The 13,518-nt window shown below is 43.8% G+C and overlaps 1 protein-coding gene across 2 annotated transcripts in view; it reads right to left on the bottom strand.

The window, feature by feature from the left end:
* The window catches only part of SBNO2 (strawberry notch homolog 2), a 172,698-nt gene extending 160,063 nt beyond the window's left edge, over positions 1-12,635 (bottom strand). For both annotated transcript variants that reach the window (XM_073597129.1, XM_073597137.1), the window contains exon 1: positions 11,968-12,635. The gene's annotated coding sequence lies outside the window, so the exon portion shown is untranslated. The remainder of the gene's footprint in view (positions 1-11,967) is intronic.
* Positions 12,636-13,518: the final 883 nt, after the last annotated feature.

Genomic DNA, 13,518 nt, shown 5'->3' with positions numbered 1-13,518 from the left:
TGCCACCTCATCGGTGCCACCTTATCAGTGCCCGTCAGTGAAGGAGAAAACTTATTTACAAAATTTTATAACAGAAACAAAAGAAAAACTTTTTTTTTTTTTTTTTTATCAAAATTTTAGGTCTTTTTTTTATTTGTTTCGCAAAAGATAAAAAACACAGAGGAGATCAAATACCACCAAAAGAAAGCTCTATTTGTGGGAACAAATTGATAAAAATTCTGTTTGGGTACAAGGTAGCATGACTGCGCAATTGTCATTTAAACAGCGACAGCACTAAAAGCTGAAAATTAGCTTGGGCAGGAAGGTGGTGTAAGTGCCTGGTATTGAAGTAGTTAAAGCTTAAGTTCCACTCTTGGGTGGAAATCTGGTTCCACGATCCAGCGATGTGCTCACCAGAGCCATTCTTTCCATCGGTGTCTGTCCCTGACATCTCAACCGTGGACACCCAACTGTGACAGCTTGCAGGTTCACAGTCAGCTGGCCACTGCACATGTGTGAGCCACCCTGCACTTTGTAAATGGTCCAGCAGTCTTCTGGGACCTATGACAAGTCCCTGAAGACTGTGGAGGGGGCGTAGGGGGAATAACTTTTGCTTGGATCGCCTAGGCAATGGAGGTGGATACCCTGCAACACCCTCCCCCCAGCAGAAAAAGCTCCATTTCGTAAAGAGGAGGGGGGAGGCCTCCTCTACTTTAAAGCCCCATACACACTATCAGATTTTCTGCTGATTTTTGTCTTCAGATTTACCAAAACCATGTAGTGCAAGGGCCTGCCTGATTGCATACAAAGTGAAACTCCTAAGGTTTGACCTCATATTATATAGTTTTGGTAAATCTGAAAGAAAAAATCAGCAGAAAATCTGATAGTGTGTATGGGGCTTAAGGCAGAGCTCGACAAAACCCAGGCGCCAGGTCGCAATTACGACTGGAAATTGAATTCTGGCGCCTGGGCTACACCGCAGCAGCGGTCTGGATTCCTGCGATGTGGTCCGCCCCCCCACTGGTGCACAGACTTAGGGGGGCTGGCCAAAACTGATGCCGCACTTTGCGGCCTGCTGCAGCAGGAAACATGCTCCTCCTCTGGTGGGCAGTGCTGTGATGAGTGCGGCTTGCTCTCACTGCCCGCCCACCTCCAACATCATCTTTCCAGTTTAACAGCTGGGGTTCTGGTTGCGGGCTTGATCGGTCGCCCGCTCCTTACTGCCGCTGTGGATGTGGAGTGCCATTTCCTCAGTTCCACCTATCAGTGCCCATTAGTGCTGCCCGACAGCGCCCATCAGTGCCACCTCAGTGTTGCCTAATATTGCCACCTTTCATTGCCCATCATTGCAGCTCATCAGTGCAGCCAATCAGTGCACATCAGTGAAGGAGAAAAAAACTTTTTTTTTTTTAATAAGATAATAAGATTTTGCAAAAAAGTTGATTTTTTTTCAGCTTTTTTTCACTTGGCATCAGGCGTGAGCAATTCTTATTGCACCGACGCACAGGACATGCAGTTTTGGGCACTAGGCAGAGGACTTAAACTGGTTCCTAACTTTTTCAGCTGGCTCCTAGATTCTAAGCAAAATTTGTCAAGCCCTGCTTTAAGGCCATTCAAAAAAAATTATATTGGCAACTATGAATTTCCCTTCAATCACCACCATACCCAGCACTTCTACAATGTAGACACTAGATCAAGGCATCCATACCTAAGATATATGCAAGATCAGAGGAATGAGATGCAATCCATGGCCCAGTACATGCAAGCAATTACACTTAGCCTCGGTTCACACCAGAGGCGGCACGACTTGCAGGTCGCCTCACCGAGGCGACCTGCACACGACTGCCCGGGCGACTTGCAAAACGACTTCTGTATAGAAGTCTATGCAAGTCACCCCAAGTCACCCCCAAAGTCGTACAGGAACCTTTTTCTAAGTCGGAGCTCCGATTAGAACGGTTCCATTGTACTGAACGGGACGCTACTTGTCAGGCGACCTAGGTCGCCTGACAAGTCGTCCCAGTGTGAACCGAGGCTTAGGAGCCAGCTGCTGTCCTCAATCTTCTCTCCCCTTCCTGTGACCACTCCCTGTTTTCTTCAACCTAAAGACTGCAAAGCAGGGTAAAAAGGGGTAGAAAACTAGGGGTCATCTAAAATGTTTCTTTGAAAAATCCCTCCTGAGAAACCCCTTTATAGAATAAACCCGGGTACACACCAACAGTTTTTTTGTTGCACTGACAGCTCGGTCGGAGACATTGTACTAACCATGTGAGGTTAGTTCAGCAACCTCCCGCGCTGAGCTGTTGTGTTCTGACAGGTGGATGCGCCCCCCCCCCCCCCCCCAGCTCTCTGCCATTGGCTAAGATTGCTGATCGACATTCGATCGGCTGTGGGTTTTCCAGCATGCACGTTCAACAGAAGCCGACTAACTTCTGTCGGACAGACCGACATACACACAGGCAGAATGTCAGCCGTTACCTTTTTTGAACCGGCAAATGTCTTCTGACATTCTGCTAGTGTGTACGGGGCTTAACTTTTTCAGGCCCTATCCCATATGAAAAGGGAGAAGGAAAATCCTGAGAAATTAAACAAAAGGGTGGACACTTTTTGCTGGGTCGTGGGTTTACTGAATTGTGCCATCTTAGACTGCAGTGGAACAAACTTCAAGGGGATTTTTTCTTTTTAATTTTGCTGTGTTTCTCTCCCTCAGTTTCTAAAGCCATGTACCAGTTAGTTGGACAACCAATGTCAAATCACTTTCTATTTGACTCAAAGGGGTTACTGCCAAGTAAATATGAAAGCAAAAGCAATATAGTTTTATTTGTGATATCATAAACAAACAGGCTCAGGGCTTAATCAAACCATGTCGGTTGAGCTGCATTTTTCTGCACATCACCGCATATGTATGGTGTGTGTAAACGTGACACATACGCAAAAAATGTTTTTTGTGTGCCCTATTCACACCATACATGTGCAGTGTTGTGCAGAAAAAAAAGTGAGCATGGCTTAAAAAGGACATATACAGTATCTAACAAAAGTGAGTACACCCCTCATATTTTTGTAAATATTTTATTATATCTTTTTGTGTGACAACACTGAAGAAATGACACTTTGCTACATTGTAAAGTAGTGAGTGTACAATTTGTTGTTTAAAATCTTTTTTTTTTTTGCTAGAAAATTACTTAGAACCCCCAAACTTTATATATATTTTTTTAGACACCCTAGAGTAGGGCTTAAAATTTCAAGTCCTGAGCTACTAGCCAGGCCTTAAGGGTTACTCACCACCAGTTGCCCCACACAATCCCCACCTTGCCCCGCCCCTAAACACACTCTCATAAATTATCTCATGACACTTAAATGTTTTATGCAGAATTAAGTTACAAAAATAAATATTAACAACAACTTTATAAGTGCCGCCTCACCAGTGTCCATCAATGCAGCCTCACCAGTGCTCATCAATGCAGCCTCACCAGTGCTCATCAATGCAGCCTCGTCAGTGCCCACCATTGCTCATCCCCCCCTCCGAGGCAGCCCATTCTTGCCAGCCCTCATTTTCCACTCGCAAAATGCTTTAAGGGCTGCCCTGGAGAATAAAATGGTGGTCTTTGCAATACTTTACGTCACACCGTATTTTCTCAGCAGTCTTACAAGCAGGGCCGCTGATAGAAATCAGGGGGCCCCGTACAGCCTACCTGATGGAACCCCCTTCAGCTCCCTCAACCCCTCCCCTGGCCCCTCCTTGAAAAAATAATCGCATGTAAATCGGATCAGCGGACAGATCCCCCACTGAACATGCGGATTCAACTCTATGTGAAAGAAGCCTTTATAGCAGACAGCAACCCATGCAGGTTAAGATCATCAGCATTATAATAACACACAGGCAGCAGGTGCTCTATCATGGCTGGCACTGTCACAGTGTGTCCTAGGACATGGCTGTTGGGTGCCCTTGTTAACTTATTACAAATAAGTTAACAAAATCAGCACCTAACAGCCATGTCATGTGACACAGTGACAGAAAAACTGCTGCCTGTGTATTATAGAAGGTGACATAGTAATGTGCAGTGTATATCTTTCACCCACCTACAGGGGTTCTGCAGCAGCCACGATGAATTCTGGCTTCCCCTCTCCTCCTGGATGCCGTCAGCTGTCTTGCCGCTGCCTAACAGCCTCTCACTCTCTGTCGCCAACTACTCCTGAGTGGAGGAAGATCACTCTGCCAGGAAAGGAAATGGGCAGCCGCAGCAGGTGGCCAGGACATGTAGCGCGGCGCAGAATGCACTGCTCATGCGCCCAAAAATGAGAAAAAAAAATCCCTCACTCCCACCAGCACATATCATCAGAGAGGGGCCCAGAAAATAGCAATAATACTCCAACCTAAGCCAGTAGGAGCGGCTTAGTGGGGGGTGCAATTTAGAAAGCCTGTTCTACGCCGACTGTCTGCGAGGCTGCTCTGGCCCGCCCTGGACGCCAGGCCCGCTACAACAGGGCTGGTTGAACTGGCCTATCTGCAGCCCTGCTTAAAAGCGTGATTTTTTTGGAAAAAAATACACGTATCATCTTTAGAAGAGGCTTCCTTCTGGGATGACAGCCATGCAGACCAATCTGATGCAATGTTCGGCGTATGGTCCTTGCACTGACAGGCTGATCCCCCACCCCTTCAACCTCTGCAGCAATGCTGGCAGCACTCATACGTCTATTTCCCAAAGACAACCTCTGGATATGACACTGAGCACTCAACTTCTTTGGTCAACCATGGTGAGGCCTGTTCTGAGTGGAACCTGTCCTATTAAACCGCTGTATGGTCTTGGCCACCGTGCTGCAGCTCAGTTTCAGGGTCTTGGCAATCTTCTTATAGCCTAGGCCATCTTTATGTAGAGCAACAATTCTTTTTTTCAGATCCTCAGAAAGAGTTCTTTGCTATTAGGTGCCATGTTGAACTTCCAGTGACCAGTATGAGAGAGTGAGAGTGATAACACCAAATTTAACACACGTGCTCCCCATTCACACCTGAGATCTTTTAACATTAACGAGTCACATGACACCGGGGAGGGAAAAATGGCTAATTGGGCCCAATTTGGACATTTTCACTTAGGGGTGTACTCACTTTTGTTGCCAGTGGTTTAGACATTAATAGCTGTGTGTTGAGTTATTTTGAGGGGACAGCAAATTTACACTGTTATACAAGCTGTACACTCACTACTTTACATTGTAGTAACGTGTCATTTCTTCAGTGTTGTCACATGAAAAGATATAATAAAAAATTTACAAAAATGTGTGGTGTGTAAATATATATATATATATATATATATATATATATATATATATATATATATATATATATATATATATATATATATATATATATATATATATATATACATATACATATACACACACACACAGTCATTACTGACTTGTGCATGATTATGATGATCCTGGCCCTTTTATCTGATGAGTCACAGACCTGGAAGAAGCATACAGCCAGTGCATTCATTTTCCCTGTCTCTCTCATTTCAATTTATGAGTGTATCCAAATCTGCCAGTACATCTAATACTCCCCTCCCTCCGGACTGACAATGCTGCTGTCCAAAAGGTATCTCTCTGTTGCTTCCTTATTCAAAGCATAAGCACCCTAAGACAGGAGATGTGTTACTGGCCAGAGCAAAAACAAAATGAAAAAAATAAAAATTAAGGCAGCCACCACATCTAAAAGCACTGATAATCTGCAATATGTTACATTTTGGGGTTGGGTTTTATTAACAGTTTAACTGCTTAAGGACCAGCCACCGCAGTCGTGGCTCGATCCCGCAAATCACCATCATTGTACATCGGCTCGTATACAGCGATTTGTGGGCGTGCATGGACTCGATGTCCGCCGACCACCCGCGGTCGTTACACGCAGTGACAGAATGAGGATCTGCCTGTGTAAACAAGGCAAATCTCCATTTTGACAGGGGAGATCACACAGATGCTGTCTTTCTGCTATGCAGGAAGACGAATCTGTGTGTTGTCCCAGACACACAGTCACCCGTACAGTTAGAAAACACACTCAGGGAACACATTTAACCCCTTGATCGCACCTGATGTTAACCCTTTCCCTGCCAGTGTCATTAGTACAATAACAGTGCATATTTTTAGCACTGATTACTGTAATAATGTCACTGGTTCCCAAAAGTGTAAAAAATGTTAGGTGTCTGATCTGTCCGTCACAATCCCGCTAAAAATCACTGATCGCCACCATTACTAGTAAAAAAAAAAAAAAAAAATATATATATATATATATATATATATATATATATATATATATATATATATATATATATATATATATATATATATATATATATATATATATATATAAAATAAAAATGCCACAAATCTATTCCCTATTTTGTAGACGCTATAACTTTTGTCCAAACCAATCAATATACGTTTATTGCAATTTTGTTTACCAAAAATATGTAGAAGAATACATATTGGCCTAAACTGATGAAGAATTTAGTTTTATATTATATATATATATATATATTTTTTTTTTTTTTTTTTTTTTTCGATATTTATTATAGCAAAAAGTCAAAAAATTTTTTTTTTTTCAAAATCGTCGCTCTTCTTTTTGTTTATAGCACAAAAAATAAAAAACCGCAGGAGGTGATCAAATACCACCAGAAAAAAAGCTCTATTTGTCTGAAAAAAAGGATGTCAATTTTGTTTGGGTACAGTGTCGCACGAACGCGCAATTGTCAGTTAAAGCGACGCAATGCCGTATCGCAAAAAATGGCCTGTCAGGAAGTGGGAAAATCTTCCAGTCCTTAAGTGGTTAAAGAGTAACTCCGCTTTAGTTGAGAAAAAAAAACTCTCCCCTCTGGGTGATCTATGTACATTGCAAGGATTTTAACAATTTTTGTTGCAAATTCCTACCTTTTGTTATTCGGAAGAATTAGCTGTTTGTGCTCAGTGAATCTGTACGGGAAGGACTTTATAATTATTAATCAGCTGCTGCATTTACAGGGTTCTATCCTTCAATAAGTTTTTATTGAGTTTTTTTTATAAAGGAATAGGAAACATTTGTACATTCTGTTGTACATTATAAAATATAACGAAAAGTCATACGTGAACACAGTGGCAAAACATGAGTCATAATCGTCCTCAAACATCAAAAGCAATATCAATGCTAATGTTGTGATAAGGGTATTACCCACCGCCTCTAGACACCCCATATGGGAGCTTACTGTGTAGCAGGGCGGCAGGCGACACGGCCATCCTTTAATATACTTTCAGTCAAGAAAAAAAACAAAAAACGTTTTTATTGTTAGCATTTTAAGGAGCAGAAGGAATTTAAAAAAAAAAAAAACACCCCCAGGCACATAGCATTTCTAGGGTTCTAATGAGGAAAGTGGCAGGGTCTGTATCCCTTTAGATTTCCCTTTGAGAGTATCTCACCAAAAACAACATTTCAGTGAGCCAATCACACAAGCATGAAATTACATCTCTGGGGGGCGTTCTCTACAACATCTGTGTACAGAACACCTCCAGGTAGCCATATTGCATTTTACAGAAAATTACAGAGCTGCAGATTGAAAAGGAAAGGTCATTTTTTTAATAACCTTCAATTACAAAATTACTTGAGTATTGACTTGACTCTATATTATTTTATTTGCTCTTTTAGAATTTGTTTGGATTAACAAAATTTAACAAATTTACCAAAATGTATCAACAACTATGCACTGTGCAAGTCTAAGGCCCCTTTCACACTTGTGCGACGTCCTGCAACTTGGGATTGCAAAGTTGCATGACAAGTCGTACCCTATGTTTTCCAATGAGTACCATTCATACCTGTGCGACTTCAAAGTAGTTCCTGTACTACTTTGGTCTGACTTTAATGCGAGTTGAGGTCAAGAAGTGAGTTGACTGACATGAAGTGCACTTTCGTACACTTCAAAAAAAGTTTGTACAAATCAAAAAAAAAAAAAAAAAAAAAAAAAAAAAAAAGGGAACTGTGTGTGATGTGCTAAATAACGCACCACACCGCCCCCTACCAAGTCGGGAACAGACAGTTGCCGAAGAGGTAAGCGCCCCGGCAGCTGTCCATTCTAGTGTTAATTTGCCCCACCTTAACCTAACCACTCAAATTACATCCAATCAAGTAGACAATCACGCAATTTTTGGTAAACTTTTGTTCAGGTCAGATCAAATCTTAAAGAGGGGCTCCACCCAAAAGGGGAGGTTCCGCTTGTTTGCATCCCCACCCAAACACCCCCACTGACAAACTTTTTTGATTTTGACAGGTACCCACTACCACTTCTGGTCAGATGCACAGTGTGGACCTGGTGCAGCACCCCGCCCCCCCCCCCAGAAGACTACAGGACCATTCACAAAGCGCAGCCGCAAGGCTTCACTGCCGGTTTCCCATTCTTATGATGTTGGCGTCTGCACCCGAAGCCAATTGAAGAATCGGCTTGGATGAGGACATCGATGGATCCCTGGACAGGTAAGTGTCCTTATATTAAAAGTCAGCAGCTACAGTATTTGTAGCTGCTGACTTTTAATTTTTGGAGGGAGCCTGGAGCTTCTCTTTAACCTCTTCCTGACAACAAAAGGCATACATGGAGTGGCAGGAGAAAGTGGGCCTTAAAGTCCAGTCGCCACACATATGAAACCATAGTAGTCTAGGTTGTGTGCTGAGAGCACACTCATTGAGTCTTCACAGCACACCGAGCTGTCTAAGACAGCTCTGGGTCACAGCTTCTGATCGGGAGGCATTGGGATGCACTTCAGGTCACATGATTGGTGTGAGAGTCAGTTTTGTTATCAGAAAACCACAGGGAGACAGCATGAAACAATGTCTGTATTTGGCCAACATTAGCCACAAACTTAAAAAATATACTGCAACATGTCATAAAGCTTGTCTAATTTAACCAATCAAAAATTCAATATTTTCACTACTCGGTATTAAAAGGTGCTGGACTAGCTGAAATTCTGGACCACTTTAATGGTGTTCTTTAGGCTCCGTCCTTTACAGAGGTAGTCCACAAATCATAGGCCACTTGTAATTCAGGTTAAAAAGTGACAACAAACTGCATTGACTAGAAATGAACATGAAATGTCCATAGGTGGTTAAGCTTTTTACTCTTTGTAGGCCAGAGGATGAACATGGCGTACATACAGTAATATACGCACACATAAACGTTCTCATACATATGCCTGTAGGCTGTAATCTGATGCTACAACCTGTATGGGTGTGTTCGTGTAGAACAGAAACAGAAACTAACTGTGGTCCAAGTAACCTACTATATATAATACACAGAGCCCAGGAAATGGAACCCTTCAATCAATCATGGAGAGTAAGGATGAGCTCCGGCGTGTTCGCACATTCCGTGTGCCGAGCCCGCCAGGAAGTCGGCGCGGTGCTGCGCTAATCAGATGAGACATTTTCCCGATGTGCAGCTGCAGAGATCGGGAAATGTCTCACTGCCTGTGATTAGCGCAGCGCCGTGCCGACTTCCTGGCGGGCTCGGCACGCGGAATGTGCGAACACGCCCGGAGCTCATTCTTAATGGAGAGATAGCTACACATACACTGGGAAACTTTGTTATTTTGCCTAGATAGACAATGTTGTGCAGAGGACACATACATTTAAAAACATTTTCGGAAATGTTTCTGTACCCGTGAAGGGAGAGTGAAGGGAAATCTCCCCAATGGGACAAAGATGGCAAAAATAAACCTTGCAGGGTTTTACCCCTTTCTTACTCTATCCAAATGAAGGTTAGAAACAAAATGATCACTGCAACAGAAACATTACTATGCTAAGGATGAGCTCAGGTGTGTTCGCAAACAGCACATATAGAGCCCGCCAGGAAGTCGGCATTGCGGAGCGCTAATCACAAGCCGTGAGACATTTCCCGATCTCTGCAGCCACGCAATCGGGACAATGTCTCACTGCATGTGATTAGCGCTCCGCAATGCCGACTTCCTGGCGGGCTCTACACGTGCTGTTTGCGAACACGCCTGAGCTCATCCTTATACTATACTCGCCTCTATGGCAGCCTGTATCATCTACCTTCCTTATATCAGACACCTCAGCATTCAAGACTTCAGCGACTGCCAGATGCCTGTGTCCCCTGCTGCACGCTGTGTCTCCATTGTTTGTCCCCCCCTGTGCTGTAGGGCAGAGCCCGCATCTACGTATGTGCAATAATGGTGGAGCTCTGGCAGGAAGGGGGAGGATCCATTTAACAAGGCAGCCTGAAGACTTGCTTAAGGCAGGCCATACATGGGTCGAATTTTGAAAGAATTTTCTTTTGAAAATCTTATCAAAGAATTTTCGTTTGTATTTCGCACCATTAGTGGGCTGCAGCAACAGTCGATTTTCTTGCGACCATCAAATTTGAGTAATTGGACATGTTGGAAATTTTTTGAAAAACAAACGATTTTCTAATCAATGAGGGGAGAATCGTGCGAGAAATGTAATCGAAAAAGAAATGCGCATGTGCAAGAAAACAAAATTCCCGGAAAGAAAAGAAGATTCCCAGCCACGAAAATTCTTTTCTGTAGTAACATGCGGTGAAATTGAAGGCTTGGTTGGTCGAATTTCGAAATCAATGGTGGCACCATCGGATTACAAAACGCACAAATTTTCTGATTTTCAAAAGAAAATTCTTTTGAAATTCGACCATGTATGACAAGCCTTAGGCTAGGTTTCCCCTATTGCGATCTGAAAGTCTCACGATTTTGATGAGACTTGAAACAATGCCTGTGTATTCTTGAGGTCTATGGACCTCAAGTCGCATTAAAGTGGGACCATAGTGCAGGGACGACTTGAAGTCACACAGATATGAACGGTACTCATTGGAAGTCATTGGGTATGACTTGTTATGCGACTTTGCAGTCCCAAGTCACATGACAAGTCGCACTAGTGGAAACCTAGCCTTAAAGTGGATGTACATCCCATTTTATGAAATTTGAGCTGGGCACATATATCTGCAGTGTTTTCTTTTCTCTCTTTAAAGCGCTAAGTCCCGTGGCTTTCTCCTGCTCCATTCTTCTGTTTTAGCATTATAACTTCTGACAAGTTTTCTGTCCACTGTAATAAAACCAGTGTGAAATTGGTGTAGGGGTCGGTGCTATAAATAGATTAGCAGAGAGCTGGTCTATTCACAGTAAAGCTCTGCAAATCTCTACGTATGTGGAGGGGGGTGTGTGCGCCTTTCCTCCAATCAGCTGTCTCACAGTGTATGGCAAGAAATCTACACCCACTAGTAAGGATGAGCTCAAGCGTGTTCGCACAGCCCACGTTCAGAGCCCGCCAGGAAGTCAGCACTGCGATGTGCTAATCACAGGCAGTGAGACATTTCCCGATGCTCAGCTTCAGAGATTGGGAAATGTCTCACTCCCTGTGATTAGCGAATCGCAGTGCCGACTTCCTGGCGGGCTCTGCACGTGACTGTGCGCACACGCCGGAGCTCATCCTTACCCACTAGTGAATCAGGAAGAGAAAATTCTAACAGGACGTGCGCTTTCTAAACAGTATATAAAGCTGAAGACAGCAGATATACATGTAAAACTTACGTAGGGAGATTTGTTTCATCTCTGTGTATCATCTGGGCCTGTTCACTTCATTGGGTATATGTGAGGGTTTACATCCACTTTAAACAAGGCCCTTCAAGGCAGGATCACCAAATACTCTATAAACAATCAATGTGGATTAAAAAGACTTTTGAAATGACATTAACGTGTTCATTGTGCCATGTTGTTGGATTTCTATATACTTTTTAACACCTTCCACTTCTTGGCCCAGTTATGTAAAGCACACCATAGAGAGTGACATGTGGAGTCTGTACATACACAGAGCAGCGCCCTGCCACATCCTCACCACTACCTCTTCCACAGATTCGGGAAGAGGACGTATTGTGGCACCACAGGCCCCAGCCTGCCCTCACACAGCTCCTGTAGCCCCCTGCCCCGTCAGGACAGCTGCTTCCCCAGTTTTCTTACCACAAATGTCGCCTCTGACTTCCGGGACGGTAGCGCCGAGGCTCCCCCTCACACCGAACTCTTCCGCCTGGGCCGCCAGTCTAAACCCCCCTTACCATGGCCCTCCGCTCATGGGCACACTCTGCCGGGATTTTTTTTTGTTTGTTTACAACTTTTTTTTTCTATTACTGCTTATTCTTCCGGTCTTCCAGCCGTGTACCCCAGGTATCCGCTCCTTACTTCCTGCTTCCTGTAACCATCTTACACGAACTTCCGGCTGTGACATCATTGGGCGTGAAGCTAGGGCGCACTGGTTACTGGAGTGTCCTGTGCCCTGAGGTGACGTCACGTTGGCGTCACGGAGGCATTCTTTGGCACTTAGCTCACACATCACACGAACACTGCATGCTTACCTATTTATTTCAGGGGAAAGGAGTGGTTTTCACTTATTACAGATAGAGTTTCTTGTTGTGAATAACAATTGTTATAAGCTTACTGTTACACAATCTGGCATCTAATGGACTTAGGGTTGACGCTTTTTCTTCAAGCCAAACGCAAACATTTTAGCAGCACAAAGCAATTTTTTTTTAATATACACTATAAGATTGTAACAGACCTGGGCAACTTTGGGCACTCCGAACAGAAAAATAGTGCCCCTTCACCCTCCTGTCAAGCCCTGTTGCGAGCCACATTCCTGTCGGAATAATGTGTCCGGGTTTCAGGTGGACGTAAACCCGGACACCTGATTCAAAACCCGGAATCTCAGACAGGTGGCAACCCTAAATGGACCTTGTATCTAAAAGAAAGGTCCACTTATTAACCAGTTCCGAACCACCTACTTATACATTTCGTGCACGTGGTTTTGGGCGCTCGTGCGTGATGCCGGAGCGCTCTCACCACTGTGATTGGACACAGTGGGAGCCAATCAGCGGGTCTGGTCGCTGCGACCCGCCAATCACTCACAGGAGAGACAGATAAGCTAAGCTGAATCACGGATCTCTATTTTGATTCAGGGCCAGTTCACACCATAAAAACGCAGTACAGATGCGTTCCAGATGCTTTTCTGCTTGTGCACATTTTTGATGCGTTTCAGTGCATATTTGATGCAGTCCAGTGCATATTTCCCCCCTCTTATTTCTTAGGGCCAGTTCACACCACATGCAGTCCAGTGCGTTTTTATGGTGCGGTGTGGTTTTATGGTTTCTAATGGCATAGTTCACACACCAGTGCAGTCAGTTCCAGGGCTTTCTAGTTCCAGAAAAAAAAGTAGAACATGTTGCATTTTTTCTGCACTGAACTGTACTGGAACACAGTAAAATGCATCACAAGCGCATTGAAACGCACAGGAATGCACTGGTACGCTTTCAAAACGCACCAGACCCTAGTATAGTGGGGGAAAAAAAACAGGAAAAAAAAGCACCTGGAATGCATCCGGAAACGCATCCAAAACACACTGGAACACGCTAAAAACACGCATGCAGAAACGTATCCGGAAGTGATCTGGAGTGCTTTTTTAATGGTGTAAACCAGCCCTTAACCACCTCAATACTGGGCACTTTCACCCCCTTCCTT

Source organism: Aquarana catesbeiana, linkage group LG01 (genome assembly GCF_042186555.1).
Source record: "Aquarana catesbeiana isolate 2022-GZ linkage group LG01, ASM4218655v1, whole genome shotgun sequence".
NCBI classification, from domain to species: Eukaryota; Metazoa; Chordata; class Amphibia; order Anura; family Ranidae; genus Aquarana; species Aquarana catesbeiana.
The sequence above is the reverse complement of the archived record's forward strand: the minus strand, read 5'-3'. Positions and strand labels throughout refer to the sequence as shown.